The sequence below is a fragment of the Schistocerca cancellata genome, chromosome 5 (genome assembly GCF_023864275.1).
Source record: "Schistocerca cancellata isolate TAMUIC-IGC-003103 chromosome 5, iqSchCanc2.1, whole genome shotgun sequence".
Lineage (NCBI taxonomy): Eukaryota > Metazoa > Arthropoda > Insecta > Orthoptera > Acrididae > Schistocerca > Schistocerca cancellata.
In genome coordinates this window covers 482,258,885-482,286,565 of record NC_064630.1, presented here as the reverse complement: position 1 = coordinate 482,286,565, position 27,681 = coordinate 482,258,885, and the positions used below count along the sequence as shown (strand labels likewise).

Genomic DNA, 27,681 nt, shown 5'->3' with positions numbered 1-27,681 from the left:
GGTGGCGGAAAACCAGAGCATCGCAGACATTCATAGACTCTGGCAAAATGTCTATGGAGACATGGTAGTGAACAACAGCAGCGTGAGTTGTTGGGCGATGTGTGTGTCATCATCACAAGATCGTGTAAACCTGTCCTATCTCCCGCGTGCCGGCTAACCGCATATTGCAGGGCTCCTGCAATGTCGGAAGGTGCGGACACTCTCATTCAAGGTGAATGACGGATCAGAAGCAGGCACCTCGCTGCACAACTGGACATCTGTGTTGTTGGTAGTGCTGACACACTCGCCCAACAGTTCGGGTATTCAAAGGTGTTTGCCCGCTGGTTTCCTTATCCTTTAAGAGAGGACGATAAATAGCAACGAAGGTCCAGGATGTGCGGAACTGATTGCTTTATGAGGATTATCGTGGCAATTTTTTTTGTCGAACATTGTCACAGGCGATGAAACATAGGTTCATCGCTATGAACCGAAAACAAAACAGTAACCCCGCACCACCTCTCCTCCAAAGAAAAAGTTCAAATCCGTACATTCAGCTGGTAAAGTAATGACGCCGGTCTTATGGGACTCTGAAGAGGTTATTCTGTTTGATGACCTCCCTCATGCTGCAACGATCAACTCTGAAGTGTACTATGCTTCCCTCAGGAAACTGTAGAAATGACTTCAGAATATTCGTCACCGCAAAAATACATACGAACGTTTCTTTATCCAAGAGAACGGAAGGCTTCACAGATGTCTGCGCACCCATGAGGAGCTCACAAAACTTCATTGGTCTTTTCTTCCTCATCCATCCTAGAGCGCGGATCTCTCACCTTTCGACTTTTATTTGTTTGGCTCAATGAAGGATGCGCTCCACAGTGAGCCCTGGGTGGATGATGCGGAGGTTGTTGAGGCAGCAAGACGTTGCCTCCGACGTCGGCCAGTGAAGTGGTAGCATGCGGGCATACAGGCTGTTCCAGTAAGGTGACATGAGGTCATCGCATTGAATGCATGTTGAAGTATAAGCTTTTGTAGCCAGAAGAGTGGGGAGTAATATGGTGTATTGGAATCGTGAATAAAACCAAACTGCTTCCAGAAAAAAAGTGTTGCATTACTTATTGACCAACCCTCGTACTTTCACCTTCTTCAATCGATGTTCCTCGCTGTAGGCAATCCATTGGTGGTATTCGTTGGCCGGGCGTAATTAATCAAATTGCATAAAGTGATAGATTAAGTTTTACGACATTCTGATTACTGACCCGTCTGATCTGAGATTTTTATCAATAAGCTCGGAATTTTTCAGGCATTCTGAATCTGTGATTGGATTTATCAAATTAATTTCATTGACTCTCTTTCTTTATGTTAGGGACTGGTCTGGACACCCATTGTGGCTGCACCAAGCGCGTGGTAGGCGTACAAAAAGGCACCGCAGAATATGATCACTAAAGGTCGATTTGAGTAGCTTTAGACGGGTTGAAATACCAGTGATGAATTTGTTACTCAGGCGCCAGTTATCGTCTAATACATGTTCCAAGTTACCGAGCTCAGCTAGCCCACCCATTCTGCAGTTAAGTGTCTCTCCACTGACGATTCAGTACACCAGGGCCGGCTCTTGGCTGAGAGGGTCTGTGGTGGTTGTGTGGGTGGGGGTGAGCGGAGGAGGTGGTTATCTTGCCATCACTCAGCGAGGCAGTTTTTTGGTGGCGGCAAAATCTTAAAGTTTAATAAGGTTCAAAAAGGACGAATTAAACAAGACAATGAACGTTTGGCATAAATGAAGAAGTGTGACAGTAGGTTGTAATTACAAATCGTTCATAAAATCTAGTGTCTTACTAGGAATTATCAACGGTATTGTGAAACAGATGACACCTTGGATACATCTTTCAAAATAGCAAAGCTTCCTAGTGGCAGTTTGCCAATTCACTTTCTACCATGTGCTACAAAACGCGTGAAATGTACCTACGTCTGCTTGAAGCGAAAAACTTTATAAGAAAGAAATAAAGATAATTATCAGCATATGATGGCCCAACAGTTCCCATACAGAAACATTACACCAATGGCAGGATCGCCGAGGAAAACACTTTGTAATAAATAATTCCACTGCTCGTCACTTGCCATAGTCTTTTGAATCCAGACATCGTGATTAAGCACTGTATGGTATCCTTCCCCCACCACTCCTCCTACACCGGATATGGCATTAATACCATTTACATTGCTCTTCTGCTTGCCATGAGCTTCTTGATTATTTTTTCATGCATCGTCTGTGACTTCTTCTTTTAAGTTTCCCTCATTAAGTTTTATTTCACGGTGCTGAAGTAGATATAAATATAAATATTATGATGAAAAAAAGGTATCAAACCATATTTTGGAGCTGAAGCAACCAAACTGCACTGCACGAAATGTTTATCCAGTGAAATGAAATGATTGTATGGCACTAATGGCCGAGATTCGTTTTATTCACACTGATGCGTTCAACAGCTTTGTTTAGGATTTAATTGTTACGTTGCGCTACAATAGATGAAAGTGATTTCAAAATTGCTTGTTTTGAGCCGTAAATAGTGGCCGTGGCGTGTCAGATAGTACGCCTTCTCAACGTTCGACCACAGCCGTTTTCCCCTTACGTAGTACGGACACACTAAACAGCCACTGGCAGTTTAAACACTTTTTTGCAGCAAATAAAGCATTTATATGTAAGTCGTTCGCTGTCGTATGACGTTCCATTATGCGCAGCAGGAGTGTCGACGATTTCGTCGTCAATGCAGTATTCAGCTGTGCTGGTTATTCCAGGTCTTGCGCTGCAATTGTCTCATGTACTACCACCCCGTTTCATCGGCGATGTAGCCAGTTATTCTCTCCCAGTTGCCAGCAGCCGACTCTTGAAGATATTGTATTTTATTTTAGTCGATGACGAACATACAGTACGGAATCAAAGATGCAAATGCAATTTCTGTCACGGAAATGAGGAATGAAACCAGTGATAGTGTGATAGATCGAGTGTTGGTTTTGTAACAGTGGATAAGTAGCCAACATTTAAAAACTATAAAACATTGACTTTTTATTTAATTATTTTGTATTTTTTCCTTTCTTAGCTGACAGGTCCCTACGTTTCTTAGTCGGATCAGAAATCCGTCCTTACATTGTAAAAAAGCCAAAACTTCCTTCGCGTAAGGATATACACTGATAACCCAAAACATTATGACCACTGCCCACCGCGACATTGGATGCCTCCTGATGGTCTTGCGGGCGCGCGACGCGGTAACCAAAGTACGTAAGTGGAGCAGACATGAAAGGGTTTCACCTTAGCAAAGATATAGCTGCAAATGGGGAAATCCCATGGAGGTAAGAATAGAGGGAGACGCCGTGACGTCACAGCTGTGAAGCTATGTGAAGCCGAGGGTAGCCATCTCAATCCGACCAAAACATTGCTGCTGTAAGCTTGTGTGCATAGGCTTGTCGCTCGCTTTTGGAAGGATTTTGCGCTATTATAGTGACTGGTGTGGTGTTCGGATGTACGAATCGTTCTGATTGTGATGCGAAATCGAAGGGAATAACATTTCATGTGTAAGTTGTCTCGTTAAGTGTGATTTTACAACTTCATTGTGAATGAACGCGTGCTACATCGGTACTTGTACTATAGCGTGTTTTTCTCCTGTATGATTTTAGATTTCCTAAAAATAAAAGTCGGAAAGCTCTGTGGGAGAATGCCGTGAGGAAAGAATTGGCGTGCGTCTAAATGGAGCACTCTATGTTCTCAGCATTTCCGAGAAGAGGACATAGACCGAACTTCCCTTTCAACAGTAAGGCTCCGAGAAAATGCTGTACCATCAGTTTTCCCTACACACCCAAAACATTTGCAAAAGGTATGTTAATTCAAAGAATTAAATTCTTAGTTTTCAAGTTCACGTTTCAGTGTAATACGTACGTATCGTCGATAATCCAAGTGTTGAGTAACTCACTTTGTCTTCATCATGTACCAAATTAAAAGCTAACACTACATTAACTGGCGTAAAGTATAGGCCTAAACAGGACACTGTGTAGATTTGCCATTCTATGTACCGTATTTCAGTAAATATTGGTGGTAATGAACAGTGTTTCCCAGTGGTGTAACGTAACTGAAATGTCCCAGTACGTATTACAAACAAGATGTATTTATGGGGCTTTGGAGGGAGGGTATAGCTAACTTAGTTTTCAGTTTCTATTATTTAGTTTGTGATACACGTTTATTGCTGAATTAACAAAATTGTATCGTTTACATTGAAGGCTAGCTATTGGTGATATTACATTAAAAACTATTTTTAATCAGAAGAAACGCGGAATTTCGCCTTTACGAGATTTTATTTTAAGCAAAAACTTTGAAACAACCAATCTGATGACGTTACATGCGTATATGGTGCAATTAGCGACTGTAATACACGCAGCGCTATAGCACACTGGCAATGTTTTGGTCAGAGTGTCATGGCAGCGAGCCACGCCCCCATGGCATCAAAACGTAGTACGGCTGGGATACGTAGCGCCATCTCCCCTTATTCTTACCACCATGGGAAATCCATTAAGATAAGTGACTTTGACAGATTGTTATTATACAGGGCCTGTGAACGAGTATCTCAAAAACAGAGAAGCTGGTCGAATGTCCACGTGATACTGTAGTGAGCATCTATGGAAAGAGATAGAAGGACCGTGAAACTACCACTAGGTGCTAAATGGTTGGACTCGCTTGTCTGCTCTGTAACGTAGGGTAGATGGTCTGCGCCATCTCTGTCCAAAGAGCACAATGCTTGTGCATGCACGAGTGTTTCGGAGTACACCGTTCATCGTACTTTATCGAACATGGCGCTCCACAGCAGACCACCCCTACGTGGTCATATGTTTACCGTCAATTACGACTGCAGTGGGAACGAGACCATCGGGATTCGACCGTCTATCAATGGAAACGTGTCGGCTCTTCAGTTGAATCATATTTTTGCTACACTAGATCGATGGTCGTCTCCACAAACGCTGTCTTCGAGGTGAACGGCGGATCGAAAAGTGCAGCTCGCCACGGGCGCAAGCTGTTGGATGCAGTATTATGCTATGGGAGACATTCTTCTGCGCATGCATGAGACATGTCGTAGTAATCGAAGACACGCTGACAGCTGCGAACTACCTGCATCCCTCCATGCTTGATGTCTTCCCCGACGGTGATGTAATCTTTCAGCCGTATAATTGTCCGCATCTCGGAGCCAGAACCGTGCTACTGTGGTTTGAGAAACATTATAGAGAACTCACGTAGATGTCTCGGCGACCATATTCGCCTGATATAAATCCTGTGGAACCAATTTGGGTCGCTATTGGGCGCCGTCACCGAGTATGCAAATCAGCGGCCCTTTATTCATGCGAATTACATGACCTGTGTGCAGACATCTAGTGTCACATAATGCCTCAAAGCTACCAACGAACTGTCAGATCCCTGATGATGCCATTCCAAAGACGGACAAAGCTATTAAGCAGGTTATAACACTACTGCCTGCCACATTTATACCATAACCTCAAAGCTTGAGGTAGTTCGTATAAATGAAATCATTTTTATTAAAGCAATTGTAGTATAAAGATGCAGAGCAGTGTTACCCTCTGAAAGGAATTTAGTTGTGTTGACCGTGATACACCTAACAGAGGTGGCTTATCGGAAGCGAAAGTCAGAATTACGTAAATACACTCCTGGAAATTGAAATAAGAACACCGTGAATTCATTGTCCCAGGAAGGGGAAACTTTATTGACACGTTCCTGGGGTCAGATACATCACATGATCACACTGACAGAACCACAGGCACATAGACACAGGCAACAGAGCATGCACAATGTCGGCACTAGTACAGTGTATATCCACCTTTCGCAGCAATGCAGGCTGCTATTCTCCCATGGAGACGATCGTAGAGATGCTGCATGTAGTCCTGTGGAACGGCTTGCCATGCCATTTCCACCTGGCGCCTCAGTTGGACCAGCGTTCGTGCTGGACGTGCAGACCGCGTGAGACGACGCTTCATCCAGTCCCAAACATGCTCAATGGGGGACAGATCCGGAGATCTTGCTGGCCAGGGTAGTTGACTTACACCTTCTAGAGCACGTTGGGTGGCACGGGATACATGCGGACGTGCATTGTCCGGTTGGAACAGCAAGTTCCCTTGCCGGTCTAGGAATGGTAGAACGATGGGTTCGATGACGGTTTGGATGTACCGTGCACTATTCAGTGTCCCCTTGACGATCACCAGTGGTGTACGGCCAGTGTAGGAGATTGCTCCCCACACCATGATGCCGGGTGTTGGCCCTGTGTGCCTCGGTCGTATGCAGTCCTGATTGTGGCGCTCACCTGCACGGCGCCAAACACGCATACGACCATCATTGGCACCAAGGCAGAAGCGACTCTCATCGCTGAAGACGACACGTCTCCATTCGTCCCTCCATTCACGCCTGTCGCGACACCACTGGAGGCGGGCTGCACGATGTTGGGGCGTGAGCGGAAGACGGCCTAACGGTGTGCCGGACCGTAGCCCAGCTTCATGGAGACGGTTGCGAATGGTCCTCGCCGATACCCCAGGAGCAACAGTGTCCCTAATTTGCTGGGAAGTGGCGGTGCGGTCCCCTACGGCACTGCGTAGGATCCTACGGTCTTGGCGTGCATCCGTGCGTCGCTGCGGTCCGGTCCCAGGTCGACGGGCACGTGCACCTTCCGCCGACCACTGGCGACAACATCGATGTACTGTGGAGACCTCACGCCCCACGTGTTGAGCAATTCGGCGGTACGTCCACCCGGCCTCCCGCATGCCCACTATACGCCCTCGCTCAAAGTCCGTCAACTGCACATACGGTTCACGTCCACGCTGTCGCGGCATGCTACCAGTGTTAAAGACTGCGATGGAGCTCCGTATGCCACGGCAAACTGGCTGACACTGATGGCGGCGGTGTACAAATGCTGCGCAGCTAGCGCCATTCGACGGCCAACACCGCGGTTCCTGGTGTGTCCGCTGTGCCGTGCGTGTGATCATTGCTTGTACAGCCCTCTCGCAGTGTCCGGAGCAAGTATGGTGGGTCTGACACACCGGTGTCAATGTGTTCTTTTTTCCATTTCCAGGAGTGTATTTAAACCGTAACAAACAATAATTTACCTATCCACAGTGTCCAAACGATAATAGAAAACGGTCGCCAGCCTAATTAGGCATAAGAATGAGTAACATTCTTGTTCAAGAAACTGAAAATAGGTAACTTCAATGGGCAAACACAGCCTATACTTGGTCACACGAGAGTGCAATGAACTCTGTCACTAGCAGATGTTAACGTTAAAGAAAGTGCAAGTGTTAACAGTTATAGAAGAACAAGGCTATTAACATAAGTACAACAGATAATGATATCCACTTTTTGCTTTCAAGGCTTGGTCAAACTGAGTGATTTCAATAACATTACTATTGCAGTGCACTTTAGAATCATAAATTGGACATAGCTTCAATATTACTTTTTCAAATATATTCCTGTCTGACATGAAGTATGGATATGGTTCACAGCAAAATTAATTATTATGCATAGATTAAGTCTCTCACTTCCAAATATCTTTCTACTTAGAATGAAAATTAAATGGAGTTCACTAACAAATTACCTCTCACTGTCTTTTGAATAAAGAAATTACTGTTTTCATAGATATTGGATAGTGGTCTTTCCATTAATGGTTATCTAGCATGAGCACAATAGACAAACTGTGGATCCTGTTACACCATTAATATGTACTTTTAATACGCAAGAGGAACCCAATATTGTACAGAATTTCACTTGAATAGCAAGAGTAATTGAAACTTTCTATAATTAAGTAACTTTGCGCATTTTAACTACTTTCAATGGAGGGGGGGCCCTTAATCTTGACTAATGTAGTAGAGCAAACTAAACACACTTTCAATACACTAAAGAAACAAGCCCTTAACAAGCATGAACATGTAACTTTCAACAGTAATAGTTCTCAACTTTTACTGCAGTAGAACACAACTTGATGTGGCTATAAGACAATAGCTCACCTTTGGGTGATTTTCAACAGACTGCACTGTGATCATTTAATTTGCAAAACTCTATAACCCACAGTTTTGAGAACATTTACTTTAGAAGTTGGCAACAAAATATTAATAAGCAGTTTTGATAGAAAAAATATTTTTAGCAAGCATCATTTACTATATTACTCAGTTCTTCTACATTAACATTAACTTAGTTTCTTCTTACTATCTTCAAGTGGCATTAATTATTAAAACACTGAGCTTTAATGTTCTTTCAACAAGGACACTCGGTAATCACTTTAGCATGGGAAGGACCCTAAGTGGAATTTGACAGAGGATAAATCAAGGTAAGTTTTCATAAATAGTCTTTTGGTTACCTTATTATTGAAAACAAATAAATCATACACATGAGCTGATCCTTCACTGTACATTTTTATAATTCCTTGGTTCCTTTTCATTGATGGCGCTACGTGATGGCGATTGCATGTTGCTAGGTGGATTTGCAGGTAGAATTGCTGGACTCTGTCATTTCTTGGTGGCGATGATAAATACAAATTCCGGAATAGTTCCAGCTCTTTATTCATCCATCCATCCGAGGCATTGGAAAGCGTTAGGAAAAGCCTCTCTCTCGGAACCAGCACAATACACAACTTTTACATGAGCAGTTGATAGTTTGGTAGCTCGTCCCCGACTAACTCTTGGTTCCACCTTTCTATCCAAGCCCACCACATTTTGCGCGCGCTTCTAAGTTCCGTTCTGTAGGGGAACCACACCACCTTTTGCATACAAAATAACTCAGAACCCTAAGTGAAGGTCAGCAGTTTACATAACAGCAACCAAACATATTAAATAAAACAGAACATTTGCACATATTGACATTTCTTCAAAAAATTATTCACATATTCAAATAATAGATACACTACATCGCATAGAATCAAACCATGACATCAAAGTTTTGACAAAGAAAGGAGTATACAATTTTGTGTTATCGATTAAATCTAACAACATTTACAGAAGCTCAACGATGGAATGTTGAACAAAACAGAAAGCAAAATGAATCAACAAAAGGTATATGGTGTCTAAGGTAAGGTGTTACAAGGTGGTCACAATGTTTTGGCTCATAATTGTATTACTATGAGCCACATTTCCACTGCGCGTGGCGACCTCTGCGCGTTCGTCGTTCCGTGTGTTGCGCATACTGTGTTCGCCTATGATCGCCTGCTAATACGTTAGTTCGCCACACTGGTAGCACTCGCGCAGCGGCTGCCTTGTTTCTGATGTATAATGTGATGATGGCGTTTCTCCCTCCGCATCGAATGCTCCCTTCTGCTAAGGTAGCGCGAGAAGGTGAGCAGATTTTAGCAGTGTTCTCTGGGAGTGGCATAACTTAACTTTGTTTGACGTAATAAATTTTGAGCCGGCCGCTGCGACCGAGCGGTCCTAGGCGCTTTAGTCCGGAACCGCGCTGTTGCTACGGTCGCAGGTTCCACTTCTACCTCGCGCATGGATGTGTGTGATGTCCTTAGGTTAGTTAGGTTTAAGTAGTTCTAAGTTCTAAGGGACTGATGACCTCAGATAGTAAGTCCCATCGTGATAAGAGCCATTTTAACGATTTTTGAATAAATTTTGGAGCTGTGACTCAAAATTTATTACACTGTAAATGCTTCACTTCTAGTTCATTGGCTGGTGCGCCATGCTTGTCGTAAAGACGTAAACACTCCAGAAAGACATATGCGTAAATGTGGTATGTGAAAATGAGACGTCATCGATGAATGAGTAAGGGCTATGTCTGAAAATGCAAGGAGGCGGTGGTACGAAGAGGGATGGGGAGAGGAGGCACTTGAAATGTTCGCATGGGGCGGCGAAGTCCGTGGAGCCGGACCTGAATATACACCGCCTAGTTTTGTACTGGCGGGTCCTCATACCGTGACATCTAGCTGTCCGTTCCGCGTTGTATAGCGGCATCCGGATACTTGCGCCTACAGACAGAAGTACTCTGTTCATCTGCTGTACGTACAATATGCCTGGGTACTTTTCACGGGGTTGGCGAGGATCGTAGTGCGCGATCGCCGCCTAGATTCTACTGACCAACGATGTTACATGCTTCAAGTACAAGAGCTACTTTGTCGGTAACGCACGCACAATTTTCTCAATTTCGGCTGAGATAAACTGAGGTTGCAGTGTTCATCTTCGGCGCACCAGTGTAGAAATTATCACAGTATGTAGTAAATTGGCGTTTGCTATTTTGTTACTCTAGTCTTCTCTTTCAAGTGGAGTGTATGTTATCTACATTTATCAAAAATTAAAGCTATTTTCGAGTTTGTTAGCGACTGAAACCCCAAAAGGCTTTGAGAAATTAATAATTTTTACCACACGTTTTTCTCTTGCCTTAATACAAATATCTTTTGTGTATTAATTGCTTCAATTCTTACGCGGAATTGCAATATTTTTAGCTCATCAGTTTAAAACTTAATCAGCAGGTTTAGTTGAAAGTTATTTGTTCATTGTCTTTGTAAAGCACTGCAGGAGCCACAATGCAGCCCTACTGTGAATGCTGTTCTTGTATGTGGGATGAGTTAGTTGACGTTCATAAGCCACTAGACATTTCCCTGATTACTGTCAAACGATTGGCGGATGTTGCGGATAGGTGTGTTGGGAGAGCTCCCGAGATTCGTGTCCCAGAGGTACAAAATGTACCTCAGTTACTATTGACTCCTGTGGATCCCGTCTCCTCTGCAGGAAGTATGAGACCTGCTATTACTTGTCCACTTGGCTACGTATGGTAGGTCTAGAAGCTCTGAACAGGGTAGACACGGATCAGGGAAGACTCAAGGTGTTATAGCGACCCCCCCCCCCCCCCCCCCAACCAAGTTCGAGCTGCTGCTCTCACTGAAACTGAAACTAAGCCAGTGGGACTCACTTCACATTTTAGGAAATCTGCTTTGTCCTGCGTCAATAGGAGAAAAACGCAAGGGCAGAGGTCTACCAATCGTCGGCAGTTTAAATGTTTGGCGAATAATGGTACCCCTTAGGGAAATGGCAGTATTGGACTGGATGGAAAACCAGGTGCACTCAATGTGTATGCCTGGCGATCTCATTCAACATGTAGATGAGGCTACTCCGGCAGCCATTGAAGGAACAGGGTGTAACTAACTCCAGATTGTGGCGCACGTTGGAACAAACACTTCCTGACGTCTGGGCTCCAAGGTCACGCTTGGATCATTCCAGAAACTGGCAGAGAAGGTTCAGAAGACCAGTCTGGTGCATGGGTCTTCAACGAAGTTCACAATTTGGAGCATTATCTCCAGAAATGATCATGGGTGCCTGGTTCTGAATCGAGTACAAGGACTGAACCAGAGACTTCAAAAGTTCTGTGACAGGTTACAGCTTCCTGGGCTTGCGCCTAGGGTTGAGAACTGTAGGGTCTCGTGCACTTCACGTCAGAGGCTAACACGTAGTCAGCCGACGGTTTGTGGGATGCACCCAAGGGTTTTTAGATTATGCGAGTCTCCATCCAGTCCGTATAACAACACCCGTAAGAGAGCCAGAAGTATTAGTATAAGATCCAAAGCAATGCCCATCCCCCCCCCCCCCCCCTCGTCGGTGAGAGTGTGAAAATCCTAATAGTTAACTGCGTAAGCATTCACAACAAAGTGCAAGAATTTAAAGTGCTCCTGAAAAGCAGTGAAGCTCACATAGTACTAGGTATAGAAAGCTGGTTAAAACCTGAAGTTGATAGCAGTCAGAATTTTCGGGGAAATTTGTTTGTCGAAAGGATAAGCTAACTGGAAATTGAGGTAGTGTATTTGTTGCAGTAGATAAGACACTCAGATCCCCCGAGATAGAATTTGAAGCGGCGTGTGAGACCGTTTGGAGAAGATTCCATATCAGGAATGGTATAAAACTGTTATTGGATCCTTCTGTCAACCACGAGACTCACTCACTTCCTGATGTAACTGAAAACTTTAGAGAAAACCTCATTTCCCTTGAAACTTCCTGGCAGATCAAAACAGTGTGCCGGAGCGAGACTCGAAACTAGGGACCTCTGCCTTTCACAGGCAAGTGCTCTACCAGCTGAGCTACCCAAGCACGAGTCAGGACTCGTCCTCACAGCTCTGATTCCGCCAGTAACTCGTCTCCTCATCTTCAAACATCACAGAAGCTCTCCTGCAGACCTTGCAGAACTAGCACTCCTGGAAGAAAGGATACTGCGGAGAAATGGCTTAGCCACATCCTGGGAGATGTTTCCAGAATGAAATTTTCACTCTGCTGAGGAGTGTGTGTTGATATGAAACTTGCTTGCAGATCAAAACTGTGTGCCTGACCGAGACTCGAACTCGAGACATGTGGTTTTCGCAGCCAAGTGGTGGAGCACTGTTTGTTTGGAAGGTAGGAGAAGAGGTACTGCCGGATTTATAGCTGTGAAGACGGGTCGTGAGTTGCACTTGGGTAGCTCAGATGCTGGAGCACTTGCCCGTGAAAAGAAAATGCCCCGAGTTCGAATCTCGGTCCGGCACACAGTTTTGATCTGCCAGGGAGTTTCATATCAGTGGCCACTCCACTGTAGAGTGAAAATTTCGTTCTCATGTATGTAAGTTCCCCAGTGATACCATAATCATCAGTGAAGAGTTTAATTATCCAACAATAAGTTGAGAAAATAACAGTTTTTTATGGTGTGGGTGACAAGACATCTAATGGAACAATAATAAGTGCCTTCTCTGAAAACTATTTAGAAAAGGCAGTTCGGAAAACCACTCATGATGTAAAGACAGGGTGGGTCAAAAAGGACATTACAACTTTGGAATGATATAGATATTTACTGACATAACTTACTGAATCGATAGATGTGGCATTTTGTAGCAAACAACCTCATACTTGAGGCACACAAGAGATCAGTGCCCTATTCCGCCACCAGGAGCGTCAGCGCAGTGCGCTGTTAAAATGGCTACTTTCACTGGTGCAGAGCGTGCTCGCTGTGTGGTGTCATGACATGAACTCTGCAACAACTATTCGGCGTAAATTTCACACCGAATACGCTAAAGAGCCTCCAAGCAGGCCTACGATTCATTCCTGGCACAAGAACTTTGTTGAGAGGGTTGTGTACCGTGGCATGATAAACCACCAGGTCGCCCACGTGTTGATGATGTCCGAAAGAACAGATACCATTTTCATATAGTTAAGGCTAATTGGCCATTGTCCTTCTTCTTGTCTGCCGCGAGTATGAGGTGTAATGGGCCGGGGTACTACGAAAGTAGTGTGTGGGCATTAAGTTGGGAATGTGGGTCTCACAGGGAGCGTGCAAGGGATAAATCTCTGCAGTCGCAATATCCTCTGTGCCCTCGGTGGCTCAGACGCCGGCACGGTAGCTCAGCGTGTTCAGTCAGAGGGTTTCGCTACCCTCTGTAATAAAAAAAAAACCTGAGTGAACGGATCAATGAACGACCTGAACAGGTGTCATTGGACGTCTGCCACGAACAAATACAACTAACAATATAGAACAAAATGAGTTAAAAAAAAAAGATGGATAGAGCGTCTGCCATGTAAGCAGGAGATCCCGGGTACGAGTCCCGGTCGGGGCACACATTTTCAACTGTCCCCATTGATGTATATCAACGCCTGTCGACAGCTTAGGGTCTTGATTTAATTATTTCATTCTAAAAGAACTGCATAGTCACTGATAGTATCTGTTCTTTTGGACATGTCCGAAAGAACAGATACTATCTTCATATACACTCCTGGAAATGGAAAAAAGAACACATTGACACCGGTGTGTCAGACCCACCATACTTGCTCCGGACACTGCGAGAGGGCTGTACAAGCAATGATCACACGCACGGCACAGCGGACACACCAGGAACCGCGGTGTTGGCCGTCGAATGGCGCTAGCTGCGCAGCATTTGTGCACCGCCGCCGTCAGTGTCAGCCAGTTTGCCGTGGCATACGGAGCTCCATCGCAGTCTTTAACACTGGTAGCATGCCGCGACAGCGTGGACGTGAACCGTATGTGCAGTTGACGGACTTCGAGCGAGGGGTATAGTGGGCATGCGGGAGGCCGGGTGGACGTACCGCCGAATTGCTCAACACGTGGGGCGTGAGGTCTCCACAGTACATCGATGTTGTCGCCAGTGGTCGGCGGAAGGTGCACGTGCCCATCGACCTGGGACCGGACCGCAGCGACGCACGGATGCACGCCAAGACCGTAGGATCCTACGCAGTGCCGTAGGGGACCGCACCGCCACTTCCCAGCAAATTAGGGACACTGTTGCTCCTGGGGCATCGGCGAGGACCATTCGCAACCGTCTCCATGAAGCTGGGCTACGGTCCCGCACACCGTTAGGCCGTCTTCCACTCACGCCCCAACATCGTGCAGCCCGCCTCCAGTGGTGTCGCGACAGGCGTGAATGGAGGGACGAATGGAAACGTGTCGTCTTCAGCGATGAGAGTCGCTTCTGCCTTGGTGCCAATGATGGTCGTATGCGTGTTTGGCGCCGTGCAGGTGAGCGCCACAATCAGGAATGCATACGACCGAGGCACACAGGGCCAACACCCGGCATCATGGTGTGGGGAGCGACCTCCTACACTGGCCGTACACCACTGGTGATCGTCGAGGGGACACTGAATAGTGCACGGTACATCCAAACCGTCATCGAACCCATCGTTCTACCATTCCTAGACCGGCAAGGGAACTTGCTGTTCCAACAGGACAATGCACGTCCGCATGTATACCATGCCACCCAACGTGCTCTAGAAAGTGTAAGTCAACTACCCTGGCCAGCAAGATCTCCGGATCTGTCCCCCATTGAGCATGTTTGGGACTGGATGAACCGTCGTCTAACGCGGTCTGCACGTCCAGCTCGAACGCTGGTCGAACTGAGGCGCCAGGTGGAAATGGCATGGCAAGCCGTTCCACAGGACTACATGCAGCATCTCTACGATCGTCTCCATGGGAGAATAGCAGCCTGCATTGCTGCGAAAGGTGGATATACACTGTACTAGTGCCGACATTGTGCATGCTCTGTTGCCTGTGTCTATGTGCCTGTGGTTCTGTCAGTGTGATCATGTGATGTATCTGACCCCAGGAATGTGTCAATAAAGTTTCCCCTTCCTGGGACAATGAATTCACGGTGTTCTTATTTCAATTTCCAGGAGTGTAGTTAAGGCTAACCGGCCATTGACCTTCTTCTGTGCTGGATGCACACGCATTGCCCGAACTCTTACGGGACTCGGTAAGATTGGCTGTCGCGAGTAATGAGTGTAATGGGCAGAGGCACTATGAAAGTTGTGTGTGGATATTAAGTTGGGAATGTGGGTCTCACAGGGAGCGTGCAAGGGATAAATCCCTGCAGTAGCAATATCCTCTGTGCTCTCGGTGGCTCAGATGGATAGAGCGTCTGCCATGTAAGCATGAGATCCCAGGTTCGAGTCATGGTTGGGGCACACATTTTCAAATGTCCCCGTTGATGTATATCAATGCCTGTCGACAGCTTAAGGTCTTGAATTAATTATCATTTCATTAATTTTAATGCATTTCTTCAGCTTTTATCATTACCTGGTATAAGAGTACAAGCAGCATGAAATGATGTGCTCTTTATCTCTCACCCAAGCTCAGTTCGCCTCAGTGCTCAGCTGGGTTAGAGCCATTGCTGCTATGAGAGGCAGCAGCTCTGTGAACTAAATTTTGCACCGTCTTTACCACAAAACCACCTACAAATTTCACTCCGTCTTCAGACCACAAGTGGCCCGTAGGGGACCATCCGACCGCCGTGTCATACTCAGCTGAGGATGCAGATAGGAGAGGCGTGTGGTCAGCACACCGCTCTCCCAGTCATTATTATGGATGTCTTTGACCGGAGCCGCTACTATTCGGTCGAGCAGCTCCTCAATTGGCATCACGAGGCTGAGTGCACTCCGAAAAATGGCAACAGCGCATGGCTGCCTGGATGGTCATCCATCCAAGTACCAGCCACGCCCGACAGCGCTTAACTTCGGTGTTCTGACGGGAACCGGTGTATCCACTGCGGCAAGGCCGTTGCCACCTACAAATTTAATCATGTTATATTAATTCTACACTGTATATGCACAGTAAGTAAAGTTTCTTTCTTTGCTATCTGAAGGAGTGTTGCAGTTTCAATGGCCATCAGTGTATTTTGGTATGCCACAGTGTTCTCTTCCAGATCACATGTATCCGCCGCCCCTTGCCAGCCAAACATCAGCATAAGCGGTTTACTAAACTTTAGAAAGAAAAAGAATTTTCTTGGGATACCTTTATTTTCAAAATGACGAAAGATAAATGATATTTAGTTTTTGTAGGAGTTTTCTTTAACCGCAAACTAATGAGTTAATGACACAGTTGGTACCGCTTGTTCCTAGCAAAAAATTTTTTATGGAACGATGTAGCTTTACTCAGTGCATCGCGAGTGATACTTAGACTCCTCTCCAGAAAAAAATAAAAAGTTACCTATTCACATGCAGGATCGACATTTATTACAAGGTCCTCTCTACACCACCCCTCTCCCTAGTGACACTTCCTTCACAGAATTTACAATAAAATTGAAGTTGGCATTGTTTACGTCAGCTTTTATTTGAAAATAGTTTATATGTAACGTGAAACCGAGGGATATTATACTAAAAATAAGCAATTATAGAGGTTTATCATATAGCGCTAGAAAACGTAATTTCTTCGGAAAAATGTAAAATTTAAGAAAACCTTGCAAAACAAAAAGTATCAAACATCACTTCAATAATTCGTCGAGTTTGTATATAACATGTTTCTTTTGTTCATAAACAACTTTCACTTGTATCAATATTAACAGGAAACTCTTGCCTTTGATCACGATGAAAAACGTTCTATTGAGTACAAAATAACAACAGTAACGGTATAGATTGCTTTACGTTTGTGCACGTAAACGGTACTCACATCGAAAGTAATTGCTTTGGTTAGATAAAAGCGCAGAAGTTATGCGTTCAACTAATTTTTATTATTTATTAAATGCAATTTATGTTCTATACGGATATGAAATATACAACGGACTAAATTTGTATGATGTGCGGTTCTAATTATGTGGAAAACAAACAAATAAGCAAAGATAAGCCGTTCGATCCCTATTTCTTCCATACATGTTCATTTATGTTTATTTTCCTACCAATGCTACCAATACAATCGGAAATTCTACCATTGGTCACGTCATTTATATATTCTAAGAAAACTACCGAACTGTAGTTTTGGTAGATCGCAGCTCTAATAATATTTAATAATAATAATATTGTGAACGTCCTACAGCTGTGTATTAGCCATTACATATTTAATGTCGATTTGAACTGTCACTTAGTTCATTTACTGTTGTGAAGTGAATAATGATGAAATTTCTGATTTATTTAAACAATATTCATGAGATTTTTAAGCGTAAGTGACGTATGTATTTCAATTTTACTATCATATATGCACGGTACAAAGTATGCGTGCAGCTGGTGGCCTATGTGAGGAAGATGATGTTCACAAATTCGTTTTACAAGCTGTAACCTCCAACACACTGTGACACACGTATTTGAAAAAAAGAAAATTAAGTAATGGTAATTTATGTAATCGGTATCACACTCTTATGAAATAGTTATAATGGTAATAATCTTTTTAAATAATTTAGTTTCGTTGTTGTTGCTTTGCTGCATCTGAAGGGCGTTCAACATCGTGGTCATCAGCGCCGTACGCTGACACTGTAAGGTTACTGGGGCTATAGCTCCCAAAATCAGGATAGCCTAAAATGCAACATAAGACTACATACACTCCCTTGTACTCTTTTTTACATGAACACACACAACTCTTCTCAACGACACAATGGAACAAGCGAGTCAAGGCAGATCATTACAAACACTGATGTCTCATCTCTCCAGAAAAGAAGATTGGCGGATCATAAAAATAGTAACTGTATCAGCCACTCATTCTCTAACATACTAAAAGGGTCGACCTAAGAGCGTAGGTAGACGTGAAGACAAACACAAAATGGTAGAACACTTGCCACATTCAGTTCATTATCACCTAGACTTGAGAGCAGATCTGTCGGTAAACCAGTTAGAACCTTTTGCTCATTATATAAAATGCAGTCGGTTAAAATATGGCGAACCGTAATCAGCAGACCACATGCATCACAAACAGGCGGTTCTTCACGTCTGAGAAGGAAGCCATGGATCAAGATGCTGTGTCCTATTCGAAGTAGCGTTAAACAAACTTCATCAATTCTAACTGACCGGAGGGAGGGTGCGCCATGGCCTCATAGTCTCTCTTATTGATCGTTGCTTATTTTCCGTCAGGCCCAGCCACTCATCCTCTCAAAGACGCATGACAGACCCTCGTAGCAATGATAGCGCAGCGCGAAGAGGGATAGGATTGGATTGATTTGGGGGAAGAGACCAAAAGGCGAGGTCATCGGTCTCACTGGATTAGGGAAGGATGAAGAAGGAAGTCGGCCGTGCCCAGTCAGAGGAACCATCCCAGCATTTTCCTGGGGCGATTTAGGGAAATCACGGAAAACCTAAATCAGGATGGCCGGACGCGGGATTGAACTGTCGTCCTCCCGAATGCGAGTCCACTGTGCTAACCACTGCGCCACCTCGCTCGGTGGTAGGGGGATAGGACAATCAGTTTCTTTGGGTAGGGTACATGCCTCTTCGGCGTGCCTCATCGGTCAACTGATTGCCACGGATATCCACGTGCCCTGGTACTCAGAAAAATGAGACCTCCTTTCTTTGTCCGTGCAAGCGCAGGATGGCGTCGTGGATGTATTGGACAGTTGCATCTGCTGGATACATAGACTGGAGCCGCGCGGGATTATCCGAGCGGTCTTAGGCGCTGCAGTCAGGGACTGTGCGGCTGGTCTCGGGGGCGGTTCGAGTCCTTCCTCGGGCATGGGTGTGTGTGTTTGTCCTTAGGATAATTTAGATTAAGTAGTGTGTAAGCTTAGGGATTGATGACCTTAGCAGTTGAGTCCCATAAGATTTCACACACAATTGAATATTTGAACATAGACTGGATCATCTACAACACACTGAGCGAGTCAGAGAATATGAGGAATTTGGATCCACGTTCACGTTTCATCCGATCCACAGCTTTAAATATCGCATAAAGTTCGGTGTCGAAGATAGTAGACATACGAGACAGACGGAACCTGAAGACAGAGGCTGGAAAAATGACAGAACAACTGCCAGCATTCCCCTCTTTGGATCCATCTGTGGTACTCATTTCAAATGGTAATAATTTATTCTTAAAAATGTTGTCTGGAGTGAACAATCTGTCGCACTCTGTCAAATTTAAAGTTATTCTAGGTTTCAATAACAACCAGGGCGGAGCTTTGCACCAACCCTCCCTCTGTATGTTTGGCGTAGACACTGCTTTGCCCGTATACTGAACGGTTTCGTCCCTCGTGGACGAATGCTATAGAGTCCTTCTAAGGTTTCGCAGATATTAATAGCTGCAGGGAAAGCCAGCGAAGTCGGAAAGGACCGGAGCTTGAGCGCCTGTTTATCTGCGAGGAACCGCCGCCGATCAGCTAATGGCGGCTCCCCTGCCTCTGCACATAAGCTCGGTATAGAGTCTTTAAATATGTTGGTCGTGCCGAGCTGTAGACCGTACAACCATAATCAAGACGCGATCGTACGAAACCTTTATAGAACTGCAGCTAGCAGCATCTATCTGAATCCTAGTTCCTCCCATTCAACCACTTCATAATATCCAGCGTTTTAAGGGTTCGTGCTATGAGCTTCTTTAGATGTGGCAGCCAAGTAATTTTGCTATCAAATAAGAGACCTAAAAACCACACCGTCTCCGTGAAATGTTATACAGTATCTCACAGCCTTAGTTCCGGAAGTGTAAAAAGAGAATGATCACGATTAAAATAAATACATACTGTTTTCTCTGGGGAGAAATTTAAACCTGTCCGTACAGATCATTCTTGTCTGTGCAGATCATTCTTCCAGTCAGTTGAGTATCAACTGTAAGTCATGAGAGGAAGATTTGGGACTAGAAGTGGAACAGAAAATAGAAAAATCATCCACAAACACTGAGCACTGCACAGGACTCATCACTGTAGACGATATGCCGTTTATCGCAACTGCGAACAAAATAACGCTTAAAACGCTCAGCCGGCAGTTGAGGCCGAGCGGTTCTAGGCGTTTCAGTCTGGAATAACGCGACCGCTACTGTCATAGGTTCGAATCCTGCCTCGGGCATGAATGTGTGTGATGTCCTTAGGTTTAAGTAGTTCTAAGTTCTAGGGGACTGATGACCTCAGATGTTACGTCCCACAGTGCTCAGAGCCATTTCAACCATTTTTTAAAACGCTCCCCTGTGGGATACCGCGAACTTTAGGAAATCCATCGGAAATAGTATTCCTGACTCTGTACCGAAAATAACGCTCAGCAAGAAAGGACCGCAGGAGAATGGGGAGGCGGCCACGAAAGCCCCAATCATGTAGCTGACAAAGTACATTGTGTCTCCACGTAGTGTCATATGCCTTTTCAGTGTCAAAAAACATGATATTAAATGTTGTTTCCGTGGGAATGCCTTCTGTATAGCCGCCCTAGTAGGTTGGGGTTATCAAAAGTGAATCGATATCTTCTAAAACCACACTGGCAACGACTAGGGAGATTTCGAGATTTTAGAGTCCAGACTAGGATGAAGTTGATCATCCGCTCTAACGTCTTTCCTACACAGCTGGCAAGAGCGACACTTCGATAGCTGTCTGGGAGAGTGCGGTCCTTCCTGGTTTCAGAATGGGGACCATTATGGATTCCCCATCCCCCCATATTTTGTTAAAGAGAGCAAATAAGATTTCTTTAGATTCAGGATTATCGTGCCGTAGCATACCAAAATATATAAAGTCTGGCCACCATTGTCGTCAGTTTCATTCTGTCACGTAGTGATATTGAGGCTTTGGCCACCATTGTCGTCAGTTTCATTTTGTCACGTAGTGATACTGAGGCTTTGGCGCAGTTCGTATTATAAACATAGATTTTTCAAACCAACAGCTCAGTTTGTGTGATTAATGCAAGAAATAAGAATACCCCACATAAAAATTTACTTTGAGCCAGAGAGGTCCATTATTCAAAAAACACACACTTTCAGTAACTTTCCAGTGGCCATTGAAAATTTAAGTGTTGAAGTTCACTTTAAGAGGAGCCTAAGGCACGATTGGTGGTCAACTCCTACTCCATTGACGAATTTCTACTCTAGCCAAGTATATGAAATTTTCTCTGAGAAAGACCACGGAAAGATTTTCCCCCTCGTGCTCCTGAATGACAACAGAAATTTTTCCAGTGGCAGGCAGGACTCTGAAATTGACATTTTTTTGATCTAAGTGAGTTGATCAGTTTCAAGACGTGTCATGCCATAAGAGCTAAATTTTGTAGGTGACACAAAAAACTTATTATATCCTAGGGAGTTGATATTTACCCCTCAGTATATGAATAAAAACTTTGTACACCAGAGTCCAGTATCGAGGGAAAGGGGAGGGGGAGAGTGGCGAGGGTATGGTGTTGCAAGTGCCCCTCTTGCGTCCCTGTGGGGATATCTATGTTTGTGCCCCCATCTGAGTGAGAAATACCTCTTTTCAGCATTATGGTGAACACTAAAACAAAACAAAAAAGAGTACCTTGTTAATGATGTACGATGAAGCAATGAATTGAAGTTCGTACTAGTGCCGGGATTCGAACCCAAGTCTCCTGCTTACGAGACAGATGTATCTCCTGTGCGACACTAGCACTATGGTTAGCAATGAGCAGAGGCGTGAATTGACGTTTGTATTCAGTGCGGTTGCTGTAGCTGTAGTGCCACTGTGGCACAACGAATAGCGCATCTGCCTAGTGAGCAGGAGTCCTGGGTTCAAATCCCTATACTGGTACGAACTTTAATTCATTGCTGCAACTTACATCATTATCGTTGATAAAAGTGGAACTCAGTATGTCTCAGGAATATCAACTGTATATGATTAAGGAGTATCTCGTTTGCAGCCGTTTACACACCCACCTGTTGTCTATGCATTCGCTTGTATTGATAGTGACACATCAAATTTCAATTCGTCGATCAGTAACTCTGGCTGTCTTATCGTCAGTACTGGGTAATTTATTACTTTTAAAACACGAAAAGTAATAAATTAAATCAGTGTGCATACATAAATATCGAATAATATACTCATTATTTCCAGCGTTTCCTTTGAAACAAATTTCCCGTTTGTGTTGCAATTTGGTTTAGAACTCGTAGATAACAGGAAATGCTGAAAGATGCTTCCTAAAGCGGAAGAGAGACAATTTGGTTTGACGCAATTCATCCCGGTAGCCCGTCGTTTCCGACACGAACGAGGTTTGCAGTGCCGTGGTCGCTCTAAATTGATTTTCATCTCTGGGAACACCGCGAGTGGTGAAAGGGGCCCGAATTAATTAACGGCAGAGTAGTTACGCTCGGGCGCTGTGTGTTCCAGACACACACACACACACACACACACATATATCCGTTGCACGCATGATAGATACAGGTATGGGTTTAGGGTGAGCTCTTCACATTTACCTTCCTTCCTCTACTGTACATGCTGTAGGTAAATGCTTTCCACATGGACATGCGCAAACTACAATACTACAATACTGTTTTGTTCACGTTATTGTGAATGGACAGGGATTCCCAAGGCAAATGAAGACTGAATGTCAGCAGCAGAAATACTGGTAAAATCCTGTCAGACAACAACAATAAATGAAGATGAAAGAGTAGACATCACTATCTGAATTTTAAATGAAAGAGAGCGAGTGTTTCAAAAAACTGTTGAATTATTCAGAGATAACAACATGAAACGGCTGCATAAAGAATTCAAAAAAGCACTTTGACATTAAAGTAAAATACATTAATTACTGCCTAAAAGAGCCTGTATCTCTGTTGTGAAAAGAGATGCATCACACGTTCATACGCGGTCTCCTCCAAGTTAGGACACAGTAGCCTGTTTCTAGCTATCAACAGACCGTCAAGACATAGCGGAGAATACGGACTATTTCACGACCGTAATATTTTCATCAAATCATCACATACTAAATGAAAAACCTTCTCGAACTAAGGAGCGAACCGTAGAGAACCATCTTGACCATATCACTTTGCAACACACTTGTTTCCTATAAACTACAGGTGCCATAAGTCAATGCAACAGTGCAGATTCGAGCTTAGTCACATAGCTGTTTATACATCCACAGATCATTTTGCATTGACATAGGAAAAGTCCGCTCAATACAACAATAAAACATACTTAAAACTGAACAAAAATGCTGGTGTACGATTACTTACAGATCAAGCTAGTTACAAAACCAATCTCATAATATTTATTCACACCTCATCTTGAATTATTGCACTTATCACACAGATACACAGGCGTCCGTTCGACTGGTATAGGAACTACAATTATATTTCTGCCTGCCAGTTACGTTGTTTGAGCGTTTCATTTTGTGTATTTGCATTTTACATTATGGAAGAGATATTGAAGTCAGAAGAATGGAAGGAAGCTAATATTTTCTATCCCCGGTATCGATTGCAAAATTTTCCAGTAAAATACATTAGACAGTGAAAGTATATGGTAGAATGGCAGAGACGTTTTCTCTTATAATTTTTTCTTTTCTAACATTCTTTACCAAATCTTTCTTTGTGCTATTTAGGTAATATTTTAGGATATAGTATGTATTATTTAACAAGTAGGCTTTAACTGCTTTTCTAAACAAAATGGATTTTACTTGCCTCTTTTATTTGCCTGTATCATTTGATTCCCTGCCTGGAAGTACTGTTTTATGAGTCTTTGATTACTTTGTCTCAGTACAGATAAGTAAAGTACCGCTCTTCTTCTGCGGTGATGGTCAGAGCTGTTAATGTAATAATTACTAATATTTTTCTTAATGTGCCTATTGGTTTAGTAGGGGGCAACGGCCTTGCTGCAGTGGATACACCGGTTCCCGTGAGATCACTGAAGTTAAGCGCTGTCGGGCGTGGCCGGCACTTGTATGGGTGACCATCCAGCCGCCATGCGCTGTTGCCATTTTTCGGGGTGCACTCAGCCTCGTGATGCCAATTGAGGAGCTACTCGACCGAATAGTAGCGGCTTTGGTCAAGAATCCCTTCATAACGACCGGGAGAGCGGTGTGCTGACCACACGCCCCTCCTATCCGCATCCTCATCTGAGGATGACACGGCGGTCGGATGGTCCTGGTATGCTACTCGTGGCCTGAAGACGGAGTTCTTTGGTTTAGTAGAAGTAGGTGATGAAGTTACAATCTTCAACCCTTCAAACAGATGACTGTACTAGTTATTTTCATTATGGCCCTTTTCTGTGGTTTATATATTCTGATTGTATTTTCTGCACTTGATCCCTGAAGAATTATACCACACCCAAGGACGGACTATACGTAAGACTAGTATTGAGTATGAAGCATCTGTTGTCTCATACTGAGAGCATAACATGCTGATGACATTCTCTTCGGTTCTCTCTGTGTGTGCCCATTGTGCTTAAACTGACAAATTTCATTCCTAAAATTGAGTGTTTATTACACAATATATGAATTTGTCACCTACATTTAATGTGACAGTAACATTTTCCCTTTTCAAGAAATTCGCACTGTTTTTATTCAGCGTTAGTTTTTTGCAATTGTAAAAAAAACTGTGAGAGTTTCATTTTCTTTCTGTCAGGAGATCTGGAATTTTTCAGTAATTTACGATATTGCTGTTATACTCAAAGATGATTTAATCTTGTTCACGTGGAACAAAAATTGGCATAAACTACCTCAACTACTTCAGCAGGCACGAACTTAGTCTACGGAGGTATATGCAATACTAGTCAAACGCAGATGATACTTCAGATGCAGGAGGAGAAAACCCCTCGGGCTGTCACACAGAAGATGTTTAATCAACGATTTTTATTTCGATGTTGCTCAGTGAAGTATGTCGAGTGCCTGCTTGATTTACGGAACAGATTTACCTTCGCAGATTTTTAAACTAGTCGTGTTACATGCCTGTCTATCAAACTGATCAATTGGAACATCGTGGATATAAAACTCTTAGTTTTCGATTATTTACAGCGAAAAGAAAAATCGGTGAAGGTATCTGTACTTGTATTTAAGATGATACCTGTGAAAGACATCCCAAACAGCAACTTTGTAAAGGGCAGCCAACAACTGGCAAAATCTGTGGGGATCATTTTTCTACCAATTGGACGACAAGAAGCGCGAACAGGTCTCTATCCCAAAATAAAAATCACAGAAATAACAATTCATCTTTCATCAGAACTGTGCAACTGCTTGCAAAGGTACACAAACAAGATGTACAGCCTAAGGAGATACAGTGACCGTCTTGTAACGAAATTCTGGCTGAGAAATACAATAAAAATTCGTTTACAAAGGTGTTTTGGCAATGGTAATATTGACAGCTTTGAAATATGAGTTATTAGAGCATTTACCCTTCTCGATAGATGTGGCACGTTTTCACTTCTGTTTATCCCCATTTCCGAAGAAATTCTTCACAGAAATCATTTCGACATCAATGTAAGGATTACAGCAGTTGTAAATACGTATCATGGAGATATTCCAGGTTCGCTCTTCTGGAATGAAATCTATACACTGGCCTAAAAGAGAACAATGTCGAAAAACAAGTGCATTTTTGAAAAAATGAAAAATTCAATCTTTCTCTGTGCAGCTAAAATTTTTTACTTTGCCCCCGTGTGTTGTAATTTAGCAGATTAAATTTGTTCAGCCCCGCATACAATAATACGATACAGATGAATTAAATACAATACCAACTCTTTTGCCTAGCACATGTGCGCCAGCATTACAAAATACTCTTGAATGTGCTAAATCGACAAAACAAAATAACTTGGAAAATTTTTATAGTAAGAACTTCAAATAATTGAAACAACAGTGTAGGCGTGATTTATTAGCTCCGTAAGTTACCAAATATGGAGCAATGTAAAGAAGATTACACATTCAAATCGTGAACATATGGAGAAGGCACAGGTACATGCACAAATAGGATTGTGCTTGAAGGCTGCAAATCTGAGACAACGACAGATAACATGAAACAAGAAAAATAATGACGCCGTCCTGCATGAGCGAATTGTTGCTAACGCGACTTGCCGTGGCGACCGCACGAAAATATCAAACAATCGTCATGTGACGAGACGAAGCGGTCGGAATCGATTGGTTTCATATTTTCGCAGGGAGTGGACGGGAAAAAAAAAATGGTTCAAATGGCTCTGAGCACTGTGGGACTCAACTGCTGTGGTCATAAGTCCCCTAGAACTTAGAACTACTTAAACCTAACTAACCTAAGGACATCACACACATCCATGCCCGAGGCAGGATTCGAACCTGCGACCGTAGCGGTCGTGCGGTTCCAGACTGTAGCGCCTTTAACCGCTCGGCCACTCCGGCCGGCAGTGGACGGGGACTGCTGTTTGTGTTTCAAGTTACAGTGTCTGAAATTTTGATCAGTGCTGTTCAAGAGCGTTATGTACATGTGTATTATGCAAAACACTGAAGCACATGACAGAGGGTTAGTGCTATTGTAACAATTGTTACGGCTTTTCCCCCCTAAACTCGCGTATTTTGTGCAAGGGAACTTTTTCTGCTGGCTCCAAAAAACATACAACCATATGCAAGCTTATCAAAAGGAGGCATTAATTTCATATGAAACTATTTTTAATTATTATCCGCCTTGGGCATGACTCTACTAGCGTCGTATCCAGTACAGATGAAGTGGACACGAGAAAGCTAATTACGGCCCTACATAACTACTAATCAGTCTTTGATTAGTGTGAACGCTCATATAGTACGCCGCAATTGTTCTACACAAGTTAATTCTCTACATGGTGACAGGAAAGGTATTCGCCATCACAGCGTTAAAAGAAACTGATGTAGAGTATCAGATCAGGGGCCTCCGTATACAGCTAGTCTCAGTAGCGTTGCTGGAGAGACTAGTTGGGAAGCCGTTATCATTACACTTAACTATAGAGCAGCCTAGAGGTTGTAAATAAACAAAAGGTCTCCTGGGACACTGTGGCTGTAATTTTTAAGTCGATTAAAACACGTGCTCTCTGACCGCTAGATAGGGCTACCATCTGTGACAACGATGAAAGATAGCAAGGCCAGAGATAATTATTAATGAGCAATCCAGCGCGCACTAATTGATTAGTAGCTGTCTGTCTGTCTGTGCTGGAATCTCAAAGAGACTAGACGCATGTGTACGACCGCCAAGTATGAATAACATTGTGAACGTATTACGTAAAGATTGTGTGTGCAAATATATTCCGAACAGATGTATAAAAGTTGTTGGAATATTTATTCATCAGTCCGCCAAAATCCAGCGTAACAATTTCGGACGATCGTGAGGACCTGCAAGGACAGCAGCAATAATGGAGGGAAACACCAATGTGTTACCGCAGCGTTGAACAGGTAGAAAAAGAAAATTATTTCAAAAAGGGACATAAGATTTTTAATTTTTACATATATAACGAAATGTTCTACCTTTTCTTCATTAGCTATGATGACTATTCGGATAGTCTAAACCCCTCCCTTGTTCGATAATGGATTCCAGAATATTCTTAAAAAAATCATTTACCCATTTAAATAATATTTCCCTGGTTCTTTCTAGATCCTTTTTACACGAATAATACCCCACAAATGACGGCCGTGACCTCA

At 43.6% G+C, this 27,681-nt stretch overlaps 1 protein-coding gene and 1 pseudogene across 2 annotated transcripts in view; both read right to left on the bottom strand.

The window, feature by feature from the left end:
• LOC126187525 (glutamyl aminopeptidase-like) overlaps positions 1-27,681 on the bottom strand; it is a 249,380-nt gene that overhangs the window by 163,839 nt on the left and 57,860 nt on the right. The gene's annotated exons all lie outside the window — the stretch shown is intronic.
• Positions 15,900-16,017, bottom strand: LOC126189725 (5S ribosomal RNA; annotated as a pseudogene).